At 40.5% G+C, this 17633-nt stretch overlaps 1 pseudogene across 1 annotated transcript in view; it reads left to right on the forward strand.

Annotated features, from left to right (window-relative positions):
* The window catches only part of LOC149079116 (toll-like receptor Tollo pseudogene), a 96878-nt pseudogene extending 80617 nt beyond the window's left edge, over positions 1 to 16261 (forward strand). The window contains exon 2 of the transcript XR_016193662.1: positions 11243 to 16261. The product of XR_016193662.1 is annotated as a toll-like receptor Tollo pseudogene (transcript). The remainder of the gene's footprint in view (positions 1 to 11242) is intronic.
* Positions 16262 to 17633: the final 1372 nt, after the last annotated feature.

Below are 17633 nucleotides of genomic sequence, written 5' to 3' on the forward strand. Positions count from 1 at the left end.
AAGATTTCACGAAAAAGTGGTAATGCATTTATTCATGAAAAATGGCAAATTTCGCATGTATTTCATAAATAAGAAAATTACGTATCCCTGACAATCATGGAAATAAAATTGGGGCGAACCAGTGGTTTTTAAAAATCACCTAGAAAATAAGTATGAGATCCACTTTCAACAAAGGAGTTTTTTTCCTATAAGACGGATAGATAAAAATCTCATTGGTATCGCTAATTGCTTGTTCACACAGACCCTCACGCATGCACTACTTACTCCACGGCGGGTGCATTAACAAATTAACATACAAAGTCAATCAGGTTAGTACTACATACTGAAAAATATGCAGATACTGCATGTACACGGAGAGACAGGGATAATGATAAATACAAGGAGGGGAAAAAAAAAAAAAAATTCCCCGATTTTCGATTAAGTGCGGGTGAGAACGCAAAAATAGTCTCGTTTTACTCTTTATTTTTTCAGGGGTTCGAGGATAATTGCTGTCGCGTCAGGGCCGTAATTTTCGGCGACAGGATCTCCACTAATGGCTGCGCCCACGGCAGGAAATGATTGGAGTAAAAATTTGCCCTGCTCGGGAAATTCCCAATGGACTATTCTAACATGTCTACCAAAAAAGTAAAATAAAAATTCTGGACCGGGATCATCAGTTATATCATCATTGGATGGAAAATGTATTTTTGTTCTGTAATATATGACATGAAATTTTGATATTTCTCCCCCCCCCCCCTCCTCCTTGTTGGTGTGGGGAGAGTTGATTAGGTTATTGCAATTTTTCTTTTTTTGATTATTTGTCGTGGAAATCGTTTTACAATTTTTCCAGTGTAATCTGCGACGAGTAATCTTTTTCCGATTTGGCTCGCGGGGATTTATAGGGAAATTGTTCGGATGTGTGTGTGTGGGAAATCATTTTGTGTGTGAGTGTGTGTTGCGATGATGATTGAGACCTGACCGACCTGCGCAGTCATCAGTTGATGAATTCTGACGACGCTGCATTTTTTTTTTTTTTAGGTTTAGCTGGAGTTAATTGGTTTTCAATTGATTAGTTTCCTCTCTTTGTAACTTTTCAGCAGTTCTAATTCGGGAAATTCGTTTGGAATTGAATGCTTATCTGATGTTGCGGGGGAGGAGGGATTCTCGTCGTTCATTTGAACACCACATACAGTCGAGTATACTTTAACATACCCTGGAATGGACCAAATTTCGGCCCATTCACTTTTATATAAAACTAGATATATTACCCGGCGCTGCCTGGGTTTTCTGTAATGAGGCTTTTTAGATCACGTGATTTCTCCCTCTTTCTTTGAGGGACATGCAAACCGTGTCTAAGTTAACCAATATGGCGACTTCCTGCGCTAGATATAAACAAATCTAGATTTAAAGAAACGTAGAAATGATTTTTTTTTCCTTTTTTAAGTGGCGCTGGGTATTTCGATCCCCCCCCCCCCTGAACTTCAAGTTATCTATTTCTGCCTGTTTCAGCTTTCAAAAATGCTTAATTACAGCTGTGGAATTTTTTCGATGCACTTTTTAGGGGCCCATAAATAATTTTAAAATATCCTAACCCACATAAATTTATGCAGTTGAATATTAAAAGATAATACGCGGAGACATTAATTTTCATGCTTGAGAAGATATAAATAAAAAGTTTAAATCAATGTTATGCATGGATATCCAACTCAAAAGTAGATCCGGATAATTACTTCATAGTCAGTCTACTGGGCTTCGTATATCTCTAAGCGAACTCAATATTCCAAACATCGAGAATTCTATACAATTTTTAAAATTATTGATGTGACCGAAAACCCCACCAAATTTCCGCATTTCTACACTAAAATCGGCAATTTTAACACTGATTTCTATGAGGATCACCCTTTTCCTGACCCTCAAAGCGATGCTGATGATGATTATGAGGTCTATTCAGAAATCCTCATCACTGGGAGTATTGAAAATGTGGCAAATTAAAATTACACATATACTGGCAGCGTTAAAAAAGTGACAAACCATTAAAAAGGCATATGCACGTGTGAAACGCATTGCTAGGGAACCACGGTAACCGAAGTGAAGGTTCGGAAAGTGATTGTTGAGGCCCAAAAATCATTGTTGCCGAACAGTTTTTTGCCCGTTTGGGGCATTTGCCCTGCTCTGACGAAATTTTAAAGTAACCTATCGTTCAAGTCTTGTCCCATTTGGTATATATGCAAAATTTAGTGACCATCGATATAAAATTGTAGATTTGCTTAGAGAACATACAGACACACAGAAAATCAATTATATACATATAGATTAAACCACTGATATTACATAATCAACTTAAAACTTTCACAGTGGATAATAACATGACCTAAAACACTCTCTTAACCTAGAAAATGATTAAATTGATTCGGATATAACATTCTCCAAACAAAAATTTGGGAAAATGAAGCCCCAAAATCTGACTTATTCAACATGTATTGCATGCAAGTGATAACTTGGATTTTTATCACAGAAAGTTGTGAAAATTTTTAAACTAATTAGGAATTTATTGCCGAAATAATTACATGACGCACATAGCTTATTAATGTAATTGCATAGTGAACGTGTGCATAAATGGCTACCCCCCCCCCCCACTTCCCCTCTACGGCTAAAAATGAGCGTCATCTGTTAGTGACAAATATAACTATCCTAACAGTGTAATGTGTTATTTTTAAAATATAATTCAGCCTTAAAATTATTGAATATTCACTTTTTCTGCTACTTTTGAATCACTTGGTAGATGTCAGTGATAAATGATTGTTGTATATTATTCCTAATATAACACCCTTTGATTGTGGAAAATATTTTAATTTTCTCACCGACAAGGATGCTAGTGTTCCTACACATATGCGTGAATTTTCACAGAAATTGTTTCTTTGGTGGCAACGATGCAAATGTCAACGTATTTGCATCAACTTTCCTCGTCCTAATGTTAAGCATCCACATAACTCATTGATCTCGGTTGGATCATGGGCCCTCATATACTGTAACTGGGTTCAAAACAGAACCCGTTTTTTTTTTGAGGAATTCAATTTTCTGGGTGCCGAAACAGATATTTATATATAGAAAAAAAAGTGATTTCTGCCCTTGAATACAATGGAATTTCGCTAACCAATGCACCATAGATACACTTTTTCAGTTCCTTATAAAACACATTCTTAGCGTGAAGCGCTGAGTGGAGACATTGCAGACTTCCTTAAACTACAGCAATTTTCACACCAGGTGGCGTTTTGTATTTTTTGTTCCTTTGTGTGCTTTTTTTTTTATTTTTTATTATTCTATTCCTATGTCTATGATTAGGAATAACATACGATTACAGAAAATCGTGTACTTAATTTTTTTACTTAAACAATCCTAAAATTTTGATTCACTTATTACTTTTCATTGAAATTGAATTTTTATTGAAAAACTCTTATTTTAATACAAATAATCTAGTTTTCGATAGATTACGTGACTGAGCTAGATTATGTATCTATGTAGTTGGATTACAAGATTATGTGTCTAGATATTATATTACTGTTGCATGAAGCCATATCATTTGGGAATTTGATACTTGAACGGCCCCTAAGAGATGAGAAATTTTTTAGTCCTCCCTTTTCGCCCTCGTAACCTACGTGCTCTCTTTCTCTCTTATATGTATAGAAAGCTGCATTATATGACTGGAGGAAAAATCAGAAAGGAAAGGAGGAAGGAAAAAACGGAAGAGTTACTATAAAAAGCTTCGCGATGATGAAGAGAGAGAGAGAGGAAAGAAAACAGAGAAAAAACTGGTTTGAATTTCTTCCACTAGTGTTCGTGGACGTAATATCACGCCCGTGATCGTGAAGAAGTTAACATTATCTCCATAGGAGAAATTCTGATTATAAAGAATTTTATCCGTTTGAGCATTGTACCTGTTATCCTTTTAAGTTAGCCGACTATGTAAGATATTCCATTAATATTAAGATTAAATATTAATCACGCAATATTTTCCCCCTTCCATTCAGCCCAAAAAAAAAACAAGCGAAGAAACAAAAGGAATGGCGGAAACTCAGCCGAAGCAATACAATAATAAGCTTATTCAGTCATTCGGAAATGTCTGAATGCTCTTGCATGAACGATCGACCCTTTATACCTGACTGAATGCCCCCGTTGAATATAATGGCGTGACTCGCATCTCGTAACCAGCAATTGTGTTGGGGGGGGGGGGGGGAGGAAATTTCATTATCGGTTATAAGACCATAATGTCAACGGGGACGATAGCGAATACCCCCCGGCCGTTAATAAATCATAAGAGTGCATGTACATTGGCGTAATAACTAAAGCGTAAGCCTGTATATAACAAGTACCCATATACAGTATATGTATTTCTTTCCCGCTGTGCCCACACAAAAGAGAAACATCGCGTGACTGTCTGTCCGCCATCACGGGGGAAAAACAAAGCATGAAAGAATGTACAACATGCGCATGCAGGTGTACATAAAATCGTTGAGAAGACGAACGAGAGATCATCGGTGAAATAAATATAATCGACGCGATTGGTACCAGGTTCTCGGTATGGCAGGAAATTTTCTAAAAAAAGTAACAGGAGCTACTGTAGTGAATAATCTTCCCCTGTCTCCATCCATATTTATTGTGATGTTGCATGACAAAATATACTTCACATACATGTTTAGAATGCACTTGAAAAATACTCATGTCATTATGATACTGTATACTGTATAATATCTACCTACGTACTATGACAGTGATTGAGCGTTCCTGGTGAACATTCAGAATGATTCTAAAACATCGATATGACATTTGAGATTCAGATACTTATGTACTTTTAGGATATTTATAGCAATTATACGTTGTCACGAGACGTATTTTATCTGTGCACATTTTTGCTATTATATCACCGTATATACTCGTGTATAAGCCGACCCCCCACACTTCAGGACAACCAAAATCGCAATAAATTGAAAACCCGTGTATAAGCCGACCCCAAAAAATGACTACTGATTGCGGGGGTCGATATTTTCTCATCAAAAACTGACCCGAGTATAAGCCGACCCCTCCCCCCACTTGGGGAACGAATTTTCCCACAAAAAAACTCGGCTTATACACGAGTATATACGGTAATCAAAAAATTAAAGTACATTTCTTAGTGTTACTAAATATATTGCACTAAAAAGAAGCAACAGTCAAACACACAAAATGACTGCCACCGGCTCTTTTAGGTCCAGCCCTTCTAGTACTTCACGACAATAAATCTGGTGACCTTGTCCTAAGTAATTCAAATGTGAATGCCCAGCACTGTCAACGGAGGCTGTTTGATTATTCCCGTCACAGTGGAGGCTCTGTGTATTTTCTGTGTGCGGATATTGCATATTACGTAAATGGAAAGGGAAACAAAACTGCCCAGCACTGTGCTCGAAGGTTTTGTTTCTTCGTTTCCCGTCACAGAGGAGGCACTGTATACATTTATGTATACATTGTGTATTTAGACCATTCTCAAATCTCTCCCACTTCAACATGCCAACTTCTTCTTCTACTGGCCCACAAGTCGTTTCCATATTGTTTTCGAAATCCCTCGGTCTCCGGCCCTTATGTGCCACTGGGCGAACGTGTAATTTTCTCCCTAGTCATAGGGTTCAGCTATACATTTCAGTCAAATGGCTTGTACGTTGCATCGAGTTGATGGCTGTCTCCATGGGAAGAACGTCGCGAGTGATTCGATACTTGCGAGTACGGGGCAAGGGAAGTCCACTACTAAATCTTTGCTAACTTTTCTGACGCAGCTCTGCCTGTTTTGAGGTAACGGCAGTAAGGTGCTTTGCATCAGTCTGAGGTTGTCAATAAAAGCTGTCACAATCTGCTGCTGGGTTGATCTAATCGCTGCACCGTGTGGTTTGATTTGGTCCAAAGACATTCGTCAGTAATTGCTGCCTGTATCCAGCTTTTCGATAAGCCAGCGTGGATCAAACTATTCTCGACTACTCAGGCTCCTCTTCTTCTTCCTCTTCCCTAAACAGATGTACGAGATCGCTGTCTGGGTGTAGTTGACGTCGTAGTCTAGTGGATCTCCTAACTGGCGTAGGTGGCTCTCTTTCTCGTTGTGGCTCCGGGACTGTAGTTCTGATATCCTCAGGGTGCTGCTCTAGAAAGCGGACCAGTTTACGTATTTTACTTTTCGAATCTTCCCGCTTCGGGATGACTCAAGCCAAGGTATTCGCAGATGTTCAGCTGGCTCTCTGAAGTGGAAAGCCGTTGTCATGGGGCATAGAGTTGCATAGTGAAGAAGCGTGGACATGGCCGAACATGCACATTTATCACTGGGGATTGATTTGAACCTATGAAGGTTAGCCGGAAACGGACCATGGCTCGTTACGAACATTATCATCTCACGAGGCCATTTATGGTTCCGAGGCATCACATGTCGCAGGATACTATGAGTTGATCGACCGGGTTCTGTGTTGTCATCCCACCTCTGTTGCCATTTGTTCATTAGATCCTTCCATAGGATTGCTTTGGTGTGTGATGCAGGAAGCAGCAGATCACCTGTAATGATTCCGACTTCGGTAGCTTCCTTAGCCGTGGTATCCGCCAATTCATTGCCCCATTGGCCTATATGTGCTTTTATCCAAGAGAGGCTTATTCTGGTATGATGGCAGAGAAGCTTTCTTATTGTCCTAGTCATTTCATGAGTTGACTGAGGATTAGAGACCGCTTGTATGCTGGAGAGAGACTGTCAGATCTAATTAGGGTAGCTTCTTGATGTAAAGAAGCATCCAAGACTGCGTTGTAGATGGCAAATAGCTCAGCCTGAAACACTAAGTCATCATCCTTTAGCTTGACCGACCATCGGGCTATTACTTGTTTACCTTTAGTCTCAACATATGCTGCTCCAGTCCCTTTTTCCGACTTTGATCCATCCGTGTAGTATATAAGTGTGGATGATTGAAGCAGCTCACGTTCGTTTTCTGGTTCGTCAAACGTATGAGTTCAGAGAAATACCCTGGAAAACGTTTTCATCCCCCTTTAAGTTTAATATACGATAGGTATACGTACGGAGAAATGCTCATTTTGCCTTAACCCTCGGAGCGTTTCCATCATCTACAAATGATGGGCGTAGTTGCCTGCTAAATCATCGTCCTTTGGTGGTCTCTGTTGCTGTATAGATGTGTGGTGCGTATATTATATGCATGTTCTAGTTCTATATTTTTATCTCATTTCCCTATTCTCCGACAGGTTTTTATTCTACTGTGTATATAGCCTCCTAGATACTACACGCCTAAAACATATCTTCGTGACGTCACAGTCCGTCTTAACCCGTGGGATAGTGTAGTGTTAGTGTGTCTGTGACTCCAATCACATGAGTGTGTGTGTTGGTGACAATGGGTTCAAACCTAGATTTTGTGTTTGCATCACCCTTTTTTTTCGATGTTATTGAATTTGCAACGTTTGATTCAATTGTCATCTATCTCTCACAAGGGAAACGAAGAAAATGGGAGTTTTTTTCGCCCCCGCAGAGAGAGAAGCATTACTTCTACTATTTGAGCAGCTCCAAGGGTTAAAAAATGATTTATTCACTCTTTCCTTATTCAGAATGGTTGTGACTAACAGAAAACTAAATTCAAGACAATTAACATTGATAAAAAAAAATACAGTCCGGCCCAAATATAACGAAGTCACGCAGAGATTTGATAAACATTCGCTATTATGGGATATTCGTTATAACCGATAACACCATAAATACTCGAGTTTAATGAGAGAAATAAATTTGAAGCAGTATTTCTTTCATGATGTTTTTTTTTTTCACACACTTTAGTTTTTCTAAAATCATGACATGTTTTTTTTTGGCAAGGAAATGGACAGAAGATAGCAATCTATTCACGACATGCAGCAGTGATGGTTTTCCGAGTGCAATTTTGCAATTTGTGATCAAACTAGAAGGGAGGTGCGGGCTGCACTATAGAATAGTTGATTTGTCGAAATCATTATTTCAAGTATTCACATATTAATAATTAGTTCTTTAATCACAATATATGGTGTTCGAAGTCGAGCGCTACATCAGGCGGCTCCGCAGGGCACATTTGGTTCGACTACTACAGATTCTGTGTGCGTGCGTGTGCGTTTCACAGAGGCGGCACCTGAAAAAATGCGCGCCTCCCTAAAAAATTTTAGTCATTATTAATTCGATTCAAATACTAAACCATTGAATTAATTTTCAATGATTTCAAAAAAAAAAAAATTTAAAATCAAAAAATACTTATTTTTGGAAGTCCTGAAAAAAAAGTGCCCCCGTAAAATACGGGTCACATGGTTACCCCATACGTATCTAAGGGGCCGTTCAAGTATTACGTAAGCAATTTTTCAGCCATTTTTGACCCCCTTCCCCCCCCCCCCCCCTGTCAGCAAAATTTCGTCATCAGCTCTGCCCTTCTTAATCCAACTCATATTTTCATAAAGGGTGGTTGATGACGTAAGCATTATCCAAACTCCCCCTCCCCCTTGTCATTAAAAGTCAGCAAATCGGAAACCCCCCCCCCCATCAATGATGACGTAATACTTGAACGGCCCCTAACTACCAGCATTTTTCGGAAAGCACCTTCAATACCAGAGCTTTAACTACAGATGGCGCTGCTTTGGCTTGGCACGGTGTCCATCCCGTACCTTCACGAGATAGCTTTGGTAGTAAGAAACACAGGAAGGGAAAAAAGAGGATTGTTGATGAACAGTTTGTTATGTTTCTTCTGGCCGCGCGGAAAATATGGAATAGGGGATACTGATGTGTGCTGTCTATCTTCTATCTCTTAAATGTATTGTATCTTTTAAATCAATTCTGATACAAATAGAAATACAAACGCAAATGCCACACAAAAGACAAAATGTCCGTGTAGTTTGTCTAACGTTGTCAACTAATAATATTATTTACATTTATTTGTAATCGTTAACCTTCTTTTCCTTTATATATTAGAATATAATACAACTTTTTTGAATAAGAATATATAGGGTGTTGTCTTGAGTGGCGACAAACTCAGAGGGGGTGATATTAGGCAAAAAAAACTCAGAAAATTTGCCGCAAGTATCACAAACCACGTTTAGTCGGTGAAAATCGTCAAAATACTTATGAAGCGGCAGACATTGCCAGCACGCCAGGAGAAGCCACGTGCGTCCGACAATCGTTACTCCGTCGCTGTCAGCTGTGTAATGACCTTGGCGGCCGCAACTTCAAACATAATCATTCCTCTTCGTCTACTTTCTGACATTGAACTTTGCTGCACAGGATGTATCGTGATCATGTTGTCGAGTTAATGGTTTTTGTACTTATTTATTTTACTTTTTTTGTACTTACCATTGCACTTTATTTTTACCACCACAAAATGTGCTATAATGATGCTGTAAAATAAATGTTTTCTCTACTTATTATTGGCCTTTTCGTCCCACTCGACGCCCCATCCTACATTAGAATTTTTTGCAATTTTCATGGACTAAACGTGGTTAGCGATACCATAATACACTTGAATAATCGACGTTAGATTTACCCAAAATTCCAAAAACGAGCACGGCTATATGCGTTTTGGAACTGTATGAAGTTCCTTCATCAGTAGCAGAAATAAAGAAGAAAGAAAATATTTAAAAACTCCTTATAGCGGGAGTTACTCGCTGTTGTGTAGACAAGAGTCAAATTCAAAATGAACCGGCAACAAAAGAGTCTTGTCTACAACAGCGAGTAACTCCCGCTATAAGGAGGTTTTCAATATTTTCTTTCTTTATTTCTGCTACTGATGAAGGAACTTCATACAGTTCCAAAACGCGTATAGCCGTGTTCGTTTTTGGAATTTTGGGTAAATCTAACGTCGATTATTCAATTGTATTATCAAACCCAAAAGGTAATTCATTTCTAGCGATACCATATTCTATGACAATTTTTGTTCCTCCTGATCTCTAATATCACCCCTCTGAATCTGTTGCCATTTCAAGGCAGCACCCTGTATATAAAAAGACGAGTATGATTTTTTTTTCTTTTATAATTTGCAAAAAAACGATTGTCAAGAGCAACTGCTGAACCAACCTAAAATGATGATTTTGAGTGTTGTTGAGAAATCACTTTTTTTTTTAAGCTCACTGCACAAATTCGTTAATGTAGCGTTATCAGAGCATTGTTATTGTTGTACCGCATACTGATACCGCGCGATAATGTGAAAAATAATTTTAAAACAATTGTAAAAAAATAAACTAGCACGTTTGTCCTAAGCAATGTCCGAAATTCGGGCTTTCGCCGGCCCTTATACGTCGTCGATCCCTATATACATCTCTGTATATGTATCACTAAGATATCGATGTTCAGATTTCTTTGGTCGTTAGAGCTGCTATATCTAATCATAATAATTCTGTGGTCAGACGGCAAAATGTCACTTTTCCCAAAAAATTGAGTTGCTTGAATTCTCGTGTGTCTTTCGTCAAAATTTTTGAATGTGACACAATTTCGTCCATCTCTTTCGGTTTATGAGAAACCAATGGGGGCAAATTGCAATAAGTTGAAAAGCCACAGTATCAAATTGTTGCAAAATTTTGTTTACAAATTTGCCCTCGTGAAATTTTGACAAAGTCACTTATTACATTTTGCCATCTGAGCACAGAATTAGGGTTGGATGTGGCTAATTATAAATTTACATAATTATCATAAAAAATGCGCCATCGCGGTGAGGCCCTGAATCATAGGATCAATATAGTGATGTTCAGGAATCGATTTATGGGGTCTGGCAAGAGCCCGAATTTCGGACATTGGCCGAAATTCATCATCTGGGCTGGCCACTTCGCGCTTTGGCAGCAACATATAAATAAATTAATAAAAAATAATAATATGTATGTGTGTGTGCGTACGTGGCACTAAAATATTTAGGTTTCAGAATTATGTTTTTTGTCGTGTTATACTTTCTCGGCCATTTGTTTTCCCACACACACTCAAGTAAAAATGCCAACATCTCAATACTCCAAATTGTGCATGTGGCAACAATAAAATCGAATGCGCTCATTTACTTTGAATCGTTGTTCCTATTCAATTGTCAATATCTGATTTTTGAAAATACATATTCGCATTGAATTGAGAAATAAACATGAAAAAATACTGCAATTACATATCTTTAATCCGTTGATTTATCATGAAACATTTGAATTACTTATTGCTAAAATAATTTGAAAAACATATTCATTTTCATCATATATATATATATATATATATTTTCATTTTCAGATTGCAATGAGTATTCCTGTTCCTATCGTCAGAGCAATAAAGTGTGCGTCAAGTAATGAGAGCCATGGATATTTTCGAAAATCACAAAACGCACTTTCATCATGTTTTGAAGCTTTTACGCAGCGCGTATAATGTGATCTTTCTACACGAAATTAATCATGGTTGAGATGGTGTACCGGTGAGAACATCCTCAAATATGCTCTTGTACCAGATTTTATAGAGGTAATATGAAAGTGATGACAAGATATCCGACTTTCTGCGGTTTCAACGACCGTGCAATGTCGCTCACGAGGCTATATTTTGAAATAGTGATAGCGTCAGTAGTGTTTTTCGCGCATTTTAGTGCGGCGGACGACATGCAAATATTCACCAACGAGTGCCACTGGCCGTTAGACAATAACGGCGAGCCCGACGGCGTGATGACTTGTAGGGTCCGGACGATACAAGAAGCTACGATTCGGGAGAGTTCAGGCACGCACCAAGTCAAGAGCTTAAACATCGCCTGCGACGACGCGTCGGAAGTGAACGTCGTCACCAACGCCACGTTCCAGAAGTTCAACCACGTGCAGTCGCTGAAAATCGAGAACTGCAACGTGCCGACCCTACCGGACTACGCTTTCTTTGGCCTTAGCAACTTGAAGAACCTGTCTATCAGATCCAGGCACATAAACCTACCGAACGTCGGTTTCAGCCCCGACACGTTCTCCGAGTTGGTCGAGTTGGAACAACTGGAGCTAGGACACAACAACATAGTCACCCTACCGGGCGACATCTTCTGTGACCTGCACAAGCTCAAGCTGCTCAATTTGACAAATAACGACCTAGATGACGCGCGAAATCTCGGGATCAGGCCTCGTGAAGGGCACGCATGCCTACCCGAACTCGTAATATTAGATTTATCCCACAATATATTAAAAAGTATCCCGGACAATGTTTTTTCATCCCTTCAGACCCTCAGAGTGCTGATACTCAACGATAATCAGCTGTCGGAGCTCTACCCTTACGCTTTCAGTGGTTTACAGAGATTACAGAGTCTGGATTTATCGAACAATAGGATCAGCCATTTACCAGAACAGATCTTCCAACAGTCCAATGACATATTAGACTTGTATCTGCAGAACAACTCTTTCAACGCCCTAACGCCTAAGTTATTTCAAGGCCTAAAGCAGTTGGTAGGCCTGAATCTCAGTCACAACTTCCTGGAATCGATCGCCGCCTCCGAGACGTTGGCTGATTTGAGCCGCTTGGCTGTCCTCGACTTGAACCACAACCGCCTGCGATCAATCAACGCTAGTTTCTTTCACTCAATTAGGAGTTTGCAGATTATGTATCTGAGTTATAATGAGATACAGGACATTAGCGATAATTCCTTCGCAACTTTGCATAATCTCCACACGCTCACGCTCGCCGGAAACAAACTCCGCCGACTCGGGTCCCGGACTCTGAGGGGTCTGGAGTCTCTGAACTACATTTCTCTGAATGACAATGATATCCTCGAGATCGATCCGGAGGCGTTTGAAGGATGTACCTCGGTTCAGAATTTGAAATTGCGGTCTAATAACCTGGCGAGTTTCCCCAAAGCCATTAGCAGCCTCAATCTTCTCAGGCATTTGGACCTGACGAACAATAACATACAGGCTCTGGGGAACTTAACGTTCGAGGGACTCAAGAAAATCGTCAGCATCCATTTGTCAAAAAACAAAATCGGTAATTTGACAAAAGGTTGCTTCAAGGATTTGAAATCTTTGAAGACATTAGATCTCTCTCACAACAGGATCCAGTCGTTGGGCCACGGCTCGTTCGACGACGTACCGGAGCTCAGGGTAGCTAGAATTAATGACAATCGCCTCGTGGACATTAATGGCCTGTTCATGAACCTGCGCCATCTCCACACTTTGAACGTTTCCAGGAACGTTATAACATGGTTCGATTACGCCCTCGTGCCGAGGGTGCTCAAAATTTTGGATATACATGACAATGAGATAGATGGACTCGGTAACTATTTTGAGCTGGAATCTCTGATGCAGTTGCACACTCTAGACGCGTCGTATAATCTCATACGGGAACTCAACCCGTCGTCCCTGCCGAACAGTATAGAGGTGCTGTCGTTCAGGAACAACAGGATCACATTGATCGCACCTTTCACGTTCATGGCGAAGACAAATCTCACTTTTGTTGACTTGACGGGGAATTCCATGCGCACTTTGGACATGAATTCCCTCCGGCTTAGGGACATTCCGATCGATCAAGAAATCCCCGAGTTCTTGCTCTCGAATAACACTCTGAAATGTGACTGCAATATGGAGTGGTTGCAGAGAATGAACAGTTTCGAAGACAGCAGGCGCTATCCGAAAATACCTGACCTCGGAGACGTCATCTGCAGGATCACGTTCCCAAGACAGAGTGCCGTGTTGCCACTCTCCAGAATAAAATCATCCGACTTCCTGTGTCGATACACCAGCCACTGCTTCGCTTTGTGTCACTGCTGTGAGTTCGACGCGTGTGATTGTAAAATGGTTTGCCCCGAGAACTGTACCTGCTTTTCTGATCAGACCTGGAACGTCAACATGGTTGATTGTAGCAGCCAGAGCTATACGAACATTCCGCAGAGGATACCCATGGACGTGACTGATCTGCACCTTGACGGTAATGACATGAGTAAGGTAAGTGGCCATGGCTTCATCGGGAGGAAGAACATGAGGGTTTTGTTCATGAATCACAGTAACATCCATGCCATACGTAACCATACTTTCAACGGGCTACAGAACTTGCTGATTCTTCACTTGGAAGGGAATCACATATCCGTTATAGAAGGCCATGAGTTCTCCAATGTAACTAAACTGCAGGAGCTCTACTTGTCACACAATCGCTTGTCGTCAGTCAACAATTCGTCATTCTCACATCTCAAATACCTCCAGGTACTTTATTTAGATCACAACCATTTGTCGGTGTTCCAGCTCTGGAACCTACAATACAATCGCCAACTCGTGCGCGTCAAGATCGGCCACAACAGATGGACGTGCCAGTGCAGCTTCGTTACGAAATTCAGGACATGGTTCGTCAGGCACAAATCCGTTATCGTCGACAGGGGTAGGGTGCGATGCTCATTCAACAATTCCAGGACAGTGTCGATGCTAGAATTCAGCAACACTACGTGCTCCAACTATTCGGTTGTCCCATTCACGTCGGCCGAACTCGTCGGTGATTACATGCCCGCGGTTATAGTCACCCCGATGCTGATATTCCTGCTGATCCTCGCCGCGGTGATAATCTGGAAACAGCGCAATGAGATGAGGATGTGGCTGTACAGTAAGTACGGGGTGCGACTGTTCGAGAAGGACCCGTTCTCGGATGACGGGGCCAAGTTGTTCGACGCGTTCCTTTCGTATTGCAAGAAAGACGAGGCCTTCGTGTCCCAGATGCTGGCGCCGGAGCTGGAATGCGGCGAGCCGCCACACAGATTGTGCCTGCGGTACAGGGACCTTCCGGTTTCGGGATACGTCGCCGAAGCCATATCCGAAGCGGTGGAGTGCAGCCACTGCTCCATAGCTGTGATCTCCGAACAGTATCTGAAGAGTGAGTGGTGCCTGTATGAACTGAAGGCGTGCCACCACGAGGCGCAGTGCAACCGGCGGCACAAGGTGATCATCGTGCTGCTGGACAAGGTGAATTTCAAGGACCTAGAACAGGACGTTAGGATTTGTTTCAAATGTTCCGTGGTTGTCTACTGGGGCGACAGGAGATTCTGGGAGAAGTTGCGGTTCATTCTGCCTGACGGACGATATAGGAACAATCACGTCAACTGCTCCGAAACTAAACTGACCTCGTCATTAAGGAGATCTTCCTTATCAAACTCTGTGAAATTGGTATGAATTCATGACGTTGAATTCTAAGATTTATCTATATTGGTTTGATATTTATAAATGAATATTTCAGTTCCGAATAAGTAATACATAAGTGTGGATCAAATGAAAACGGAGCAGGAACCACAGAATGAAATGACATGCAGGTATCAATCTCTTTACGCGATTTAGCTGTAATGCGGGTTTGAAAATTTAATTTTAGAAACTTCAACCAGCCAAAATCGGTCTGTAGTTTGGTTTTAATCCTGAAAATGGGTTTGCAAATTAGATTATTCATTTTGTTGCATAATATAATTTACGTAACAAAATCGGTTGGATTTGTTGATGTCGATGAGATAAATACCCTGTATTGAAGAAAGGCTCAAATCCATCTCACCAGATCCCATTAATCAATATCTTTTGGTAACAAATCAGCAATATAGCATCGGTACTCAAATCGGATCCCAATGAATCTAGAATTGTCCTATTTGCGAGGAATATCCACAGTTCTCTACTTTTGCTTTTAAAAGTTTTTATAAAGAGACGAAGAACGCTGCATGTCAGTTGTGAATCTGGACTGCTTTCACTAAACATGTTATCAGCCTACCATATCAGGATCTTCAGGAAAGAAAACATCTACACTCACTACAATCATAGAATCAATACGCGATAGTGAACACAGAAGCAAAAAATATTAATCAAATTTATTCATATATCCTAAATTGACGAGATTTATTTATAAGTTTGGGTAATTAGTTAATTCAAAAATTTTATTTTGCTTCTGGAAATTGAGTTAACTTTTTTTTTATCATCCTAAATAAAAGCACTATTTATATTTTACCCATGCTACGTTCAACTCAATTTACGCGATTATTTTGTGGAACCAATTAATCGCGTAAAGCGAGGGCCGCCTGTAGTTCAGTTAAAACGTAATCTCAAAATCTGAAAAATCACTTGTCCTACATTCCTACATACCCTGTCCTTTGCCTGGCATCGAACATTGCCCATGACTTCGCTGTTCGATTAAAAACGGCGACCCTTCAATGTCTCTTTTAGCGGACCAAAAATGGTGAAAGCCACAGAATAGTGGCAAAGCCATGATGCGGAGACGTGTTTTCACAATCAGGAAGAGCATAGGCGGAGATAGACTTGGAAGTCTGGGGGGGGGCGCGGTCATTATTGCTGGGGGGGGGGCACGATGATGATGATGTCAATTCATATATACATTTATACATTAGATCAGTCGACTCCGCCTTTGAAACTGGTAGGGGGAGCAATGCCTCCCCACGCTCCCCGTATCTCCGCCCATGAGGAAGAGCCGTTTCTCCATGAGTTGCTAGACCGTAGTGAAGCAATCAACACTGCTCAGTTATGTAATACCCTGCAGCATCTGCGTGCAGCAATAAACGCCAAATGTCTTCTCTCGTTGTCCTCTGGAGTGGTTTAGCTGCATGACAACGTGCGCCCTCATACGGCTGCTTCTGCACAAAAACGTTGGCGAAGATTCGGTGGACAGTGTTAAATTCCACAGAGGAATGTGTACGAGGTGGATGTACGGTTAAAAGAAGTGGACAGTGTTGGCACACCAACCGTACAGCCCGGATCTATCGCCATGTTACTTTCGCATTTTGCGTTCGCTGAAAAGGCATTAAAAGGTCGCTTTCTTTACTCGGACAGGGAAGTCATGGCCAATGTTCGAAACTGGTTCCGATCTCGGGCAAGGAACTTCTACGAACAGGATGTTCACCGTTTGTTGAAACAGTACGACAAGTATTTTCTGTACCTTTGAGGATTATGTTGGAAATAAACCCTAAGTCATTTCATTCTGTGGCTCATGTTCCGTTTTAATTTGATCCAACCTTATTAAATGAAGACAAAAGTTATTGGAAATTTATATTGTGATTATAAGCGATTGTGTCGTTAAATTTATTAAATTCTCAATTTTGATGTCATATATAGTCTGATTAAACACGTGAGGCTCATACATTTCAGGTTTGATCAAATGAAAAGGTGACGAGAGTCCTTGGTGATTAATGTTTATGAATCATTCAGTAATAGCTACTTCGGACCCAAAGTCAAAGAACCTAATGATACGTAAGCTAGCACAGTGTAACCTCCCATAACGGGACAGTCTCTTTTGCGGACACCTCTCGTTAACAAACACTTTTAAAGCCCGTTGGATAGGGTTTCAGATTTGTTTTTCACTATGTATAAACAGACATCCTTCGTTAGCGAACAAAAATTTTGGTACCATGTGTGCCTGTTATGAAGAGGTTCCATTATATATATGTGGTACTCGGAGAATTCTTTGGGCTGAGACAGTACCTACTCTGTACACTTTCGGGTGTTTTTCACCAGGAGAGAGCGGGAAAAAAAGTTAGAAACACAGAATGAAAGGTTCGGACAGCGTTGTAACTGTTCCAGCACTTCCTTATGAAATTTCGACAGAAGATCGGCTGTTTGCAGTAGCATATATATGAGTGGGAATTATGCGTAATAACAAGTTTGTTCGTTATAGAACCACGCAGAAATCATAATGTCTTACAGTT

This window comes from Pholcus phalangioides, unplaced genomic scaffold, assembly GCF_987345545.1.
Source record: "Pholcus phalangioides strain wild (caught in Gottingen) unplaced genomic scaffold, Ppha-v1.0 ptg000012l_1, whole genome shotgun sequence".
Taxonomy (NCBI): domain Eukaryota; kingdom Metazoa; phylum Arthropoda; class Arachnida; order Araneae; family Pholcidae; genus Pholcus; species Pholcus phalangioides.